At 43.4% G+C, this 13,945-nt stretch overlaps 2 pseudogenes; both read right to left on the minus strand.

Annotated features, from left to right (window-relative positions):
• Positions 1–1,236: 1,236 nt before the first annotated feature.
• LOC125518394 (ABC transporter C family member 10-like) lies at positions 1,237–10,851 on the minus strand (annotated as a pseudogene).
• A 769-nt stretch (positions 10,852–11,620) lies between these two features.
• Positions 11,621–13,945, minus strand: part of LOC125518360 (ABC transporter C family member 10-like) — a 41,810-nt pseudogene continuing 39,485 nt past the window's right edge.

The following is a 13,945-nucleotide window of genomic DNA, read 5'->3' on the forward strand; positions in this document are numbered from 1 at the left end:
TTGAGAATCAAATCTTCTGCAAATGATTCCGGTGGTATCAATATACACCACACGCAGGGGCCTCCATATTAATATAGTACTAGTATGCAGATTGCACAAGGGATCACCTCACATGCCACATTATGTACTCCTGTTCCACTGCACAGAGACGAAGCAGCATCCACCAGGTCAACTCTTAACAGCCATCCATTCAAAAATAACCAGCTGAAGCAGCATCCATCCATCAGCGGCGCTGGTGCAGAGGAACTTGGCCACGAGGGCGGCGCATCAGCGGTGGAGAAGCCGAGGCCGGGCCTTGAGTGCCTGGGCTCAGGTTCGGAGGAGGTAGTCATCGAAGGAGGCGGTATGGTGATGGGAGAAGAGAAGAGGCAGGCCATGATGCAGCTTCGGAGGCGGAGTATTATTTCTAGTAGCAGCAACGGCACCGCCTCATACCTCTGCTGCACTTCTCGCCGGAACCAGCCAGCCGCCGTCGCCCCGTCGCACAGCTGCCACTCCACACCATGCTGTGAGAGGAGACATACCAGCAACAGCTCGATGGTGAGTTGCGGCGCGCTGGGGCAGACACACTTGTGCCCTCCAAGATCATCAGAGCCACTTGATAGAAATGGGACTGGGCCTCATGGGCCAATAGGGATACACCAAATACAGTTTCAACTATCTTTGTGGCTCTGTAGGAACTCGCAGCCCGTTATGCCAGCCGCAACATAAAAGACATCGAAGCATATCCATTGATGAAATACAAACGCAAAGCAAAGCAAAGCTGCTTCCCATCGATGAAATACATTGAAGCATATCCAAAAATGAAACCAACACAAAGGCAGTTCTTTACATTGCCTAATCTTGAACCTCAATCATAAAGCCAATGCATTCAGCATAAACATGCTAAACGACTCGACCATGACACTGTCAGCAAAACACATATGCTCAGCTTGTATCGCAGGCAGAGGTTGCAGATAGCGGGGAAATCTTCAGGGTTTGATTACTGGAGCGCGGAAATCTTCAGGGATTTACTATCTTCAGCTTCACCAATTCCAAAGAGCAGCAGCAGTCCACCATGTATTGCACAGAATTTCTGGTACCAATACATAGCAAAAGAAATCCAGACAGTACCGTCTTTAATTCCTATTCCAAACAGATGGATCCCTCTGAGGTAGCATAGAGTATCATTATTTTCAAAAAGCTGATTTATCTTTTATCTCTTGGAAAGCTGCAGATGAAAATTGGCAGTCTCTTCTAAATATTTCCGTTCGATGTGTATGACCAGTACTCGTTGACCAGGTTGCGGAAGAGAGATCCTTCAGTTTCCATGAGCTTTATAGGTTTGTCATACTCCACTACTCTCCCTGGAAGTGTTCATATATACCTCATTAGTATGGGAAAGATCCACAATAAATATTTGGTTCCAAGTATTTTTTTTTTAGAAAAGGAGGATGACCCCCGGCCTCTGCATCTGGGTGATGCATACGGCCACTTTATTAATTATTCTCACAAGACCTTACAAAGTATTTGGTTCCAAGTATAATTCAAATATTTCATATTGATTGGTTCTGCTCAATAAGACAACGAGTCCTATAAGCAGGTCACTATATTTCTTATAAGTTGCCGGTAAGAGAAACATACCATCGCTCATTGCAAGTACCATATCGCAGTCCATAACTGTTGGTATACGATGTGCAACTGTAATAACAGTACAATATTTGAATTCTGTCCGGATTGTTTTCTGAAGGACAGCATCTGTTGCATTGTCTAGAGGCTGTGGCTTCATCCAGAACTAAGATGCGACATCTTCTCAGAAGTGCACGTCCCAGACAGAAGAGCTGCCTTTGGCCCATACTCCAGTTTGACCCGTCTTCCACAACTATTAAGACAAGATCTTGATCAGTACTATGAATGAAATAGTTCCAAACATCATGCTAGCAAAAAGATGAGAGCCATTAAGGGTCCGATTCATGGTTGGAGATTAATCCATTGGTGGGTTCGAAGTACTTGGGTCTGCACCCTCCTCTATTGGCGGGGAATACGCCTAGGACTAATAACAGTTTGACATATTTAGTGGCACATGTACTGTCACAGCTATTCAATTTCTGAAATGATTAGAGCAGAGTTTCTGTTTGCGCAAGTTATTAGTATCCAAAATGAACTCCAGAAAAGAAACTATAGATGTAAGTGAAGTTTCCTACCATGTGAATCCAATCCTTGTTCCTTCTCCTGGACAGCTTCAAGAAGTTGACATTTGTCAAGAACCTGCAGCATAATAATAGATGAAGCAACCACTTTAGTATATTAATTTTGAGAAAGGGGGCTCAGTTGTTCAACCAATGTGTTTTGAGTCCTCAACTCGAATTTGGGTGCTTACTATAAACAAAAGTCTGAACTGATGGAGAAGGTTGGGTAATTCAAATATACTTCAACACTTATTTCTTTGATCAACAAAAATTTATCTAGTTCTTCCAATTGACTTTATTGTGAGAAATGCAACTTGTCTTTTGAGATTCCTCTAATTCACTTTATTCGGCCCATTTTGATAATGTGCTGAACTTTCTAAAATCTTAGGTATATATCAAAGTAACTGAGCTGAACTACCACAGTACTACGAGGACCACCTCATGATTATTAAACAATAAACATACATCAGGTTCTTTCAGTGTGATACCTTTTCATCATTATCTTATCTGATCATTGGGCAAGAGAGAAAAAGAAACATAGACGTGCACATCTTACCTCCCATATTTGTTGATCTGAGAATTGCCCAAGAGGATCTAGATTGTATCTTACTGTACCCTGAAAAAGTGTTGGATCTTGTGGAATGATACCCAAATGCGAACGCAGATCATGCAAGCCTATTGTACTGATGTCCACGGAGTCTATAATTATTTTCCCTTCGGCGGGTTCAACAAGACGAAACAATGCACCAATTAATGTTGTCTTGCCACTTCCTGTTCGACCAACTATACCAATCTTATTTCCAGCTTCAAACCTGCAAGTGATTCCATGTAGCACAAGGGAAGCATCTTTCCTATACCTGATCTGTCAGATGAAAATCAATTGCATACATCTGTTAGAAGTGTTAATAGAATACTTTTTTTACCTTGCAAGGTGCACGTGCAAATATTTATATCTGTTACCTGCAAATCCCTAATATCCACATTGCCATGTTGGGGCCAATCTGATAACGGTCGATTTTCTTCAACAACTTCTGCTGCTTCACTTTGTATGTCCATGTACTGGTTCACCCGTTCCACCGAGATTATTTGATTCGCAAGGTTGCATTGCATTTCAATAGAGACAACAAACGAAAAATTTAGGGAAAGACCATAGGACAATGCCATTCCCACAAAACCTGTGCAGGTATGAAAACAAGGAATTAATTCTACTATTTGTAATTAATATTCATAAACTGTACATCTGTGAAGTATCAAATACTTTATTTAGTTAACTTAGGCACATGAGCATTAGAATTTAATCTGAAGTCACTGAAAAGGTAGCAACATTTACATGTGAGCAAATACTTTTTGCAAATCAGATGCAAGCAACGCTGACTACTCAACTTTCTCCAAATATCTGAAGCACCATGGTGTTCATACAATTGCTTACCAGGGCTAAAGGTTCCTTGAGGAAGGAGGGCCATGACGAAGGCAGAAAAAGAAAGAACTGCGGTGCTCAGTATCTCAAGACGTTGAATCAACCATTCAGTTGCTGCAAAATTACAGCACAAAACATGAATTGGTGAATGAAATTGAATAGCCATAGACATGAAGCTTAGGGAAACTCCAAGGCGGATCACCTAATGGACATTATCAAATGTCCACGGACACGTCCACACGTGCCCGCAAACAGACCATCCATCCAACCGTAGTCAGCAAACCCGGACAATGGGCTATGGCTGGGCCAGGTAGTAGACAGAGAGGAAAAAGAGATGAGTGCACATGGGCTGTGGGGAGATGTGGACCAACTAACAGTGGGTCAGGCAGACGTCCGGACTCCTCCAAAACTCCCCAGTTTGAGGAAATTCGGACGTCCGGACCAGTCCGCGGATATTTGGTGACTAGCGATGGATGGCTAAAATTGTCCAGAGCATTCATGTCCGGGCATTAGGTGATCCGCGTTGGAGTTGCCCTTAGCCACAAAGAAAGAAAGTCATACCAATTACCTGCAACCAAATTGCCAAAACTATCACTGGCACAGATACAAACAGAACTTGCCATGTAATAACAACCAATACCCCTAGATTGCTAAATGCACTTAAGCTTGCACCAAGACAAAACGCAAAGGAAAATGGAACATCAAGGTCAACGATACTCAAATCTAAAGAGACCTGCAGTAGAAGAAAAAGGGAACGAGTTAATCTATCATGAGAAAAATCCTTGGGTGTAACACGTAACTGAAATATATTGTATTTACCATCCGATTAAAAATTCTTACCCGGCTAAGAACCCTTCCAAGAGGAGTAGAATCAAAAAAGGACATTGGTGCACGGAACAATGAATTGAGCAACTGGATAAATAAGGATCTTGATGTCTGGATCCCAAGAACAACAACTACAAAAGATCTTGATAGCAAGAAGAACATTGTGCAAACTCCGATGATAATGTACACAGAAATTAACTTCAGCGTACTGACATGAGGATTTTGGACATTAGCAGCCATCCACGAATTCTGTAATATTTGCCCAGCTACAAACATTGTGTAGGAAATCATACACAAAGAGAAATACAGGAGACCTTTGTTCTGGCGCAGGTAAAGCATATAAGGCTTAACACCTGCATCCCCTGTTTCTCTTTCCTCTTTCTTGATCAGTTGATCTGCCGGTGATAGCCTCACAGACTCTGTATATCTACTTCGATGAATATCATGTTTCTCCTTTATTGATACTTCCTCAGGTCTTGGAGTGGGTATATTGTTATTAAGATCCGAAACACCAATAGTATCTTTATGGGCATTTACAAGGTCTTTAAATTCTTCACAATCTGCCAACAGATCTTGATACGGTGCAGACCGAATAACCTCTCCTTCTGACATTAACTGCCAAGAATCATCAGTAGATTTAGATGACCTCAACAAATAAATAAAGATAATTACACATAAATATAGATCATAGAGGCACGTATATCAGCATATGGTGACTTCATCAAAGTGGAGAGAGGTACCAAAATGGAGTCAAATACGGGTAAAAAATCCACTTGGTGCGTCACCAAAAGTACGGTCTTGTCTGATAGAGCAGTCATGACATATTCCTGTTACAAAGAGCTTTGTCAAACAGTTCATAATCAAATAGAAATACAATCTGCATCTGCTGATATGATCCTTACATTGAAAAGACTTGTGGCTGTATGGGCATCAACAGCACTGAAAGGGTCATCAAGAAGATAGATGTCTGCATTTTGGTATAGTGCACGAGCAAGCTGGACGCGCTGCTTCTGACCACCACTAAGATTTATGCCTCTCTCCCCAATTTGGGTACAATCTCCATATGGCAACATTTCAAGGTCCTTCACCAACGAGCACCAAACGATTGTGTTGTGGTATCTTTCCCCGTCCATCGGTGATCCAAAGAGAATATTTTCTTGCACAGTTCCTGATTGGATCCATGCATTCTGAGAAACATATGCCATTTTCCCGCAGACTTGGATCTGGAAAGTTTATGCAAAGATCATGAATTTGATATAAGGCTGTTATGAAAAAATGAATTGATTAACATACTTCATGTTGGCAAATATAGTCAAGCATGATTTTCATAAATTTCGAACCGAACATGATGCTTGTCAACAGGATATGTTTCTTTGCGAACATGGCATCTATTTCATTAACATATGAAGTTAGTAAAAAATCATACCATGCCTTCAGTTTTGGGGACCTCTCCGAGTACAGCAGCCAAAAGTGTCGACTTTCCCGATCCTACCTCTCCACAAATTGCAATCTTTTCTCCACCTTTGACTATCAGATTTATATTATTTAGAGTATGTTTTGATGAGCTGTCATCCCAAGAGAAGCTACACGAATTCATCGCTATAGGGTAATCAATGCCAACATAATATTTCTTCCTAACTTGCCCGTTTAGCTCAGGTGCATCAAGAAACTTTGATATCCGAGTGAACGCAACCTTAGATTGTATCACGGCTGCAATAACTTCTGGTACTAACCTTATTGGGTCTTGCACAAGATGTAGAGTTGCCACAAAGGTGAAGACATTGCTAGCATCAAGAGGGATTTTCAAAAGATAGCATGTCAGAAAGGTCGCTGCCGAAACCAGAACAGGTGAAGACCAGAAAATGAAACTGTTGTATGCCCTCCTAAGCTGGAATGCTGACAACCACTTGTACTCAACCTTTCTCAACCCCTCGATGACCTTCTTGAAGTGAGATTCCCATGCATAAAGTTTTAAGACCTTCATATGAACTAATGACTCAGACATGGCCTTCAATCTCACATCTTGTGCTTCCATAAGTTTACTCTTAGATTTGTGTTGCAGCCTGGCCAATGGAATGTTGGACAGTACGGTCATAACAATGACAACCAAAGATGAAATCATTGCAGCACCAACCACGTCATATAGAATTGCCAGGGAAATGCAAAGCTGAACACTTGTCGTCCATGTTTGATGGAACCAGTATGGGGATTCCCCAATCCGATACGCATCGACGATCACATAGTTCATAATATTTCCTGAAGAGTGCTTCATTTTTGCTGCATTTGATAGCTTCTATTGTTTCTTATAAATAACTGCCGACAGGAATGACCTCACCCGCAATCCTATTCTCCGAGTGCGGAAATACCACTGTCTCTGTGACAATGACTCGCAACATTTGCAGATGAACATTAACCCAGCAAGCACACATCCTTCGTATTTAAAGGTCCCTTTCCCAAGTGACACATTGATGAATTCCTTAAGAATTATTAGGCCTGTTGATACGGCAAGAACCTTGAGCAAAGCAAAGAAACCCGAGACCAAGATAGCACGCTTGTGACAAGAAACAATAGTCCATAAGAATGATGGTGTGGCATGTGATGGCGACTGCTTCTTGCCATTCAGCTCCTCCATGAACATCAAGTACTAGTAGCGTGCTCGATCTGTGCCGCCTAGAAGTGGCATGTCTTTGTCTTCAAGGGGTTTCTTGTAGCCCACCTTTATTAGAGGATTCAACCACCAAAATGACATCTTGCTGAAAAACCCAGCTTTAGCAAAGGGAGTCACTTGACTCTGAGAATCAGCTACCTCTTCGTCTGAAAAAAAATTAGCTTTAGCAAAGGTAGCAGAAGTGATGTTCTTTTCTACTGCGGCACAAGGGGCTGCCGGCGACGGTGGGGGCACGCGGCACTGTTCCATGTTTATGCCTTTATGTTCTCTTATTACGGAGGCAGCGTTATTTGGATTACCTCTAACCATGGATCAAATTATCCTTACAAAAATAAAATCAAAATAGAAATACCTAAAGATGAGTTGCCCAGAATAACCCTATAATCAACGGTGGATATCATCTAATACTTCTAGCATATATAACTAGTAAATTGCACAGTAAAAGTCGTTAAAAAATATTTAGCTTTAGCAAAGGTAGGAGAAGTGATGCGGCTAGCTATGAAGCAGGAGGAAGTTGAGAGAGGATTTACTTGTGAGGGAATCCATCTGCGCGTGCAACCTCTATTGCTTCCAAATGGATCAACTCCTGTCGTATCACTGCGCTAATCATGCATTAACGTGAAACTAGTTAGGACAAAGAACATATACTCTATCTTTATGAAGAAGCAGACAAAGAACAGATACTACAAATACTGGAACTGGAGCAACATCAGAGAGTCCAAACCCCAGGAAATTATCCAGAAATTTGAATGCTTGCTCCGAACACAATGATCATCAACTACCTTGTTAAGCCATGGGAGAAGAAGCGCAACTGCAAGAACTTTTTTTTTTGCCTAGAAAAGATCGACAGTGCTGGCCTCTCTAGGCTGCTGCTAGCTGGTGAGTAGTAGCGCCCTCCTCCTCCTCATCCAAGGTCCGTCAACGACCCATCCAAGATCTTTTTCTTACTATAAGAACAGCAATGTTAACGTGCCATATTTTCCGGAATCTCAGTCGTATGCTGAGAATCAGATCTTATTTAACCGATTCTGGATTTCCGGTGGTAGCCACCAGCCTTATATTAATATACACCAAGTGGCTCCATATTTTTTATATAGACTAGAGAGGACTAGCAAGATGTTGCTTACTGAATTTAGTTGTCTTCTAGCAGTTATGCAAACGCTCACTAGTAGACTTGTTAATTGCGACTTGCGAGTCTTCAATATACTTGCAAATGGAATCCCTCCAGTGCCACATTTTGTAGATCAGAAGGATTTTTGCCCTGTTCCATTTCGTAGAAGCCGAGCAACATCCAAGTCCACTCTTACATGCCTTTGACAGGCAACTATCACATCTATCAAAGCAAAACCAGCTAAAGAAGCACCCTTCAACTTCGAAGAAATAGAAAATCCTACAGCCGAGGTGACACACAGCAAGCAGAGATAAATGTGAGCATAACAATGCCGCGCCTCGCTGCCGTGATCACCGGCGTCCCCGGCCACAGCTGGAGTGTGGTTTCTTCGTTCCTTCATCGTCACCTGAGCTGCGAAGCCTCCACTATCTTTGCTCACATACGGAGCAGGAACTTGTCCAGGATCTGCGGTCGGTGATACATCACCTGTAAACCAGACCATGATAATCGAGCAAAAAAAAAAGTCATTACGCAATTTCTAGGTAGCCCACAACATATCAGCAGTAGTCATATTCAAAGCAGCATTCTTGGTACTACTGGGCCAAAATCTAGCCACCTATTCAAAATTAGCAAATTCAGAGCATTGACAATTTCTTTCCACACCACCTACTCCACATGACAACAAACGAATAGTGGTTGGCAGGTCTCTTTCTCACAACACAACAAGCAAGATTTGTCATGAATTTTCTGTTTTTTGTATCAGGGTAGTCAGGAGTTGTTATGGGATAAAAGCCACAGCAATACATGTATCCTATAGGTTCGAATCAGCCGGGGAGAAAAACTGACATAACTCCCCCAAATTTAATAACCACACAAAGGGAGGAAGCATTGTACACGCCAGAACTGTGCATCTTCCGAAACGCCGGATCTGGTTCAGTTGTCAGGGTTTAAGCCGCTGGCATTCATTAACACAATCCAACACGGAATTGCATCACTAGAGACAGAAATTTGCCACTTATGGGGTGGACAACAGGACTAAGGTCATGGAGCGACCTACATAGCTCAGCATAAAGCAACAAAGTGGACTAAAATTTTCAGATTTACAAAGTTGATCTTTGATTCCACGAGTTTGCTGCCAATATATACATGTACAGTTTTGTGGATGGATACAGTTTCATGCGATCTCCACTGATTAATTTCTGATGATTTAGGACAGATGCAAATGATAAGACAGATCTATTTGTTGATCATGCTTCAGCCTCAGATAGGTCAGATTTTCACAATTAGAAGTTTCCCAGCAAAGTTAAACTATATAATTTAACACAGGGAAAGAATCAAAAGGTAAACATAGACCCAACAGAAGGCGAGACGCGGGGCTGCCATGCAACGCGGTGAGCACGACGAGATGCCGATGATGCCGTGTGATACGGCGAGGCCGTGAGAAGTGGCGAGACACGACGAAGTTGGAGTGCAACGGGCTACGATCATGTTGAGCCGGTCGTGTGCATGCTAGTTTGGCTGGGTCCGTGGTCGTTGGTGTGGCTGCGTAAAGACTGAACTTGGCCGTGCAATTAGCTAGGAGCAGTTAGCTGCATGGGTGTCATTAGCCTAGTCGTTAGGATCCTGATCCTGGAGATATTCCTGGACAAGGATAAGATTGTGGGTTAGTGGGACTAATGACCGAGTGTGGCGGCTGGGCTATGGGTGATAAAAACCCTTGTGTATATATGATGCATTGAGTGAATTAGAAAGGAGGCCGAGAGGGCTGGGCAAAAACAATGTAGCATATGTGTTTCACCAAGGAGAGAGCCACTAGCAAAGCCGTTGTGTCTTCTTCCTTGGTGCAGTGTGTGCGCGTGTGTGTTCTGGTCATGTGAGTTTATGAGAGTGTTCTTGTGAGAAGAAGATAAAAACCACAAGCGAGTTGTGAGAGGAGGAAGAAGAAGCGGCGCTGCGAGGAGGCAGTGCCAACAGCGGAGCTATAGCGGGCTATTTGTGAAGGTGATCATTTAGCGGCACCCTGCTGAAAAGGCTATAGCGGAGCTTTATTTTTTTAGAAAAGGAGGATCACCCCCGGCCTCTGCATCTGATCGATGCATGCAGCCATTTTATTAATTATTCTCAGAGACCTTACAAAGCATTACATCAGTACAAGCCTGGAACCACCATCCTGGCGACACCTGTCGCTACTCCTATCCCCTTGATGCAGGGGTGCCGAATGTCCGAGCCTAATACCAAACAGACATTGCACCAAAACCTAACATCTAAAGCCGGATGCCCCATCCCAGCCACATACCGGGAATGGGTACTATAGTCGGCTATTTAAAACTATGCTAAAAACTGACGTAGGATGGAACAAAGAAGACGTACGATGAAACGAAAATGGAACATGCTGTTAAAATTCGGGTTGAAAACAGACCATATACTGATACTAATATCTGTATATTCAATCTCTACTCAGTTGATAGCCTGGGTGAGGCAAAAGCTTATAAATCGGTGGAAAACGTTGTCAATGTGGGACTAAAAGCATCCAGTACAGTTGAGTTTGTCTTACCAGCGACCAGAGCCGGCCGGCGCACCCTCCCGCGGCTGCTGCACTCTTCTCCGGAGTGGGGAGGGATGGAGATGCACGAACCCTGTGCTCCTCCGCCTCGTCCTCCATTGCTCACCGACCCCAAGCTGCCCGTACACTGTGCGCGGAGTGGCGCGACTTAAGAGAATATAAATCCTCGCGTCGGTGATTCGCAAGGTCCAAGCGTGACTGTAGCATTCTTACAATCGGCACTGTTGTGCGTCTCCCAGTAGGACTTAAGAGAGGTTTATGGTAAATGAATCTTCAGTATGTCCATTACTCTTACATCGTAGTAATATAAATAGTCGGTTCTTAACGTCAAAAGCAAGCTGCTTTCCATTTGAGAAATACATTGAAGCATATCCAACTGAAACCAATGGCATCTCTTTACATAGCACAGTCTGAAACCTCATTTAAAGTCAATGCAGTCAGCATAAACTTACCAAGCTACTGTAAAATGTAAATAATGCAGAAGTGAATGTGTTAGCCAATTTACAAAACCTCGACCATAACACTGTCAGCAAACACAGGCAGAGTGCAAAACTCAAGTCCCTCCGGTTTAGCCTTCTAGTATATCTGATTACTTGAGCAAGGAAATCTTCAGGGATTTACTCTGTCCAACTTCGCCAATTCTGAAAGGGCAGCGGCAGTCCACAATGTATTGCACAGAATTTCTGGTAACGATACATAGCAAAAGAAAATTTCTTCGGATTCCAAATTGTTGAATTCCACTTGAGGTAGCATAGATTACTACTGTATATCTTCAAGCATACCATTTTTTTCTTTCTAATAAAAGCTGATTCATCTTTTATCTCTTGGAAAGGTGAAGCAAGTAAACAATCAACATTGACAGTATCGTCTAAATATTTCCGTTCGATGTGGACCAATACTCCTTGACCAACTCACAAAAGAGAGATCCTTCAGTTTCCATGAGCTTTGTAGGTTTGTCAAACTCCACTACTTTCCCTGTAAGTGTTCATACATAGTCCATTAGTATGGGAAAGATCCACAATACATTTGGCTTCACGCATAATTCATATAATCCATATTAATTGGTTCAGTTCAATAAATGATGAGTTCTATAAACAGGTCCGGTAAGAGACATACCATCGCTCATTGCAAGTACCATATCGCAGTCCATAACTTTTGGTATACGGTGGGCCACTGTAATAACAGTGCAATATTTGAATTCTGTCCGGATCATTTTCTGAAGGACAGCATCAGTTGCATTGTCTATAGAGGCCGTAGCTTCACCAAGAACTAAGATGCGGCATCTTCTCAAAAGTGTGCGTCCCAGACAGAAGAGCTGCCTTTGGCCCATACTCCAGTTCGACCCGTCTTCCACAACTATTGTGGCAAAATCCTGATCAGTACTATGAATGAGATAGTTCCAACGCCATGCTAGCAAAACGATACAACTTCGAGTCTCCCAAAAGACACAAATTGACATGATTTTATCTTTGAAGAGTCTCATTCATGGTTGGATCTGAATCCGTTGGTCAATTCGAAGTACTTGGGTCTCCACCTCCTCTACTGCTGAAGAATAAACCTAGGACTACTAAAGGTTTGGCGTATTTAGTGTTACATATATTTTCACATATGTTTGAATTTCTGAAATGAATCGATCTGAGTTTCTGTTTGCCCAGTTTATTAGATCAAAAAATGAAATACAGAAACCAAAGTATAGATGAAGCTAAGTTCCCTACCATGTGAATCCAATCCCTGTTCCTTCTCCTGGACAACTTCAAGAAGTTGACATTTATCAAGAACCTGCAGCATAATAACAAATGGAGCAACCACTTTAGTGATTCCTAGAAAAGTAGATATGCCATAATATAAGAAAGTGGGGCCTAAACCAAAGTCGAAGTGTGGCTGTACACTCCTACAAGGTCAACACCCATGTTTGAGTTCTCAACTCAACTTTGGGTGCCTATTTATTTGACCAGTGAAAAGTTGTCTAGTTCCCCTAGGCAATCTAGTTTTTTTATGAGGCAACTTGTCATTTGAGATTCCCCTAATTCAAATTATTCCGTCCAAATTAAATTCATTTGCCCCATTTTGGTATGTGCTGAACTTTTTGAAATCTTTAGGTATATATCAAAGTAACTGAGCTGAATTGCCACGGTATTAAAGAGGGAGGCCTCGTAATTAAGCATTGCATCACGATCTTTACTGAAAAAGGCTTTCGCCCCGCTTTATAAATAAAGCAAACCGCCACAGAGCACACATACAAGGACTAGTCCACAACACACACACCCAAGTCTCACAAAAGGAAGTACAATAGGTTCTGCTGAGGGCACAACTCAAAGATAAAAGAGAGGCCGGAGAACACGGCCAGCCCCTAATCCGGCTCCGGAGGTGGCGGAGGGAGCGGCGGCGACAATCGGACAACATCGAGCGAAGGTTGGCGATGAAGGCGGAGATGGCGTCCCGGTCCTGGGGGAGGCTAAGCGGCCGCCAAAGCTGCAAGTAACTAGGCAGTTTGAAGGGAGCGTCATTAGCCAGTCGAAGTGGAATGCACTGGATCACAAGTCTATTGCGGATCGTCCAGAGGGTCCATGCGAGGGCCCCAATATCCAGCCACCTAATGTGGCGAGAAGGCATGGGGGATTTCTGGAGTTCGGCGAATAGGTCGGGGAAGTTGGTGTGACACCAATTACCACCAACCACCTCTCTAAAGCAGCTCCAAACAAATTGAGCGGACACACAAGATAAGAAGATGTGATTCGAATCTTCGGGGATACCCCAGAGCAGGCAAAGGCTAGTACCAGGGCCATTGCGCTTGTGAACCTCCACCCCAGACAGGGTCCGCCCGTGAATTCACTACCACATGAAGATCCGAATGTTCAGCGGCAGGCGGATGGACCACACCGCCGTAAGGAGAGGGGAGTGGAGGGGGGCATTGGCCTGGTAGAGGGACTTGGTGGAGAATTGGCCCGATGGCTCAAGGCGCCACCTAACCAGATCCAGGCCAGCGTCCACCACCGGCTCATGAAGGGCGACACAGTCCGCCAACTCATGCCAGGCAGCGGAGTCCGGAGGCCCAAATGGCCTCCAGAATGCGAGGCGCCCTAAGTCAATAAGGGCCCTCTCTACAGAGATCCAAGGATCAACGGCGATGGAGAAGAGGTCAGGGAAGCGCGCGGCGAAGGGGGTGTCTCCCGCCCACTGGTCGAACCAGAAT

This window comes from Triticum urartu, chromosome 7A (genome assembly GCF_056163025.1).
Source record: "Triticum urartu cultivar PI428250 chromosome 7A, HENAU_Tu73, whole genome shotgun sequence".
NCBI lineage: Eukaryota > Viridiplantae > Streptophyta > Magnoliopsida > Poales > Poaceae > Triticum > Triticum urartu.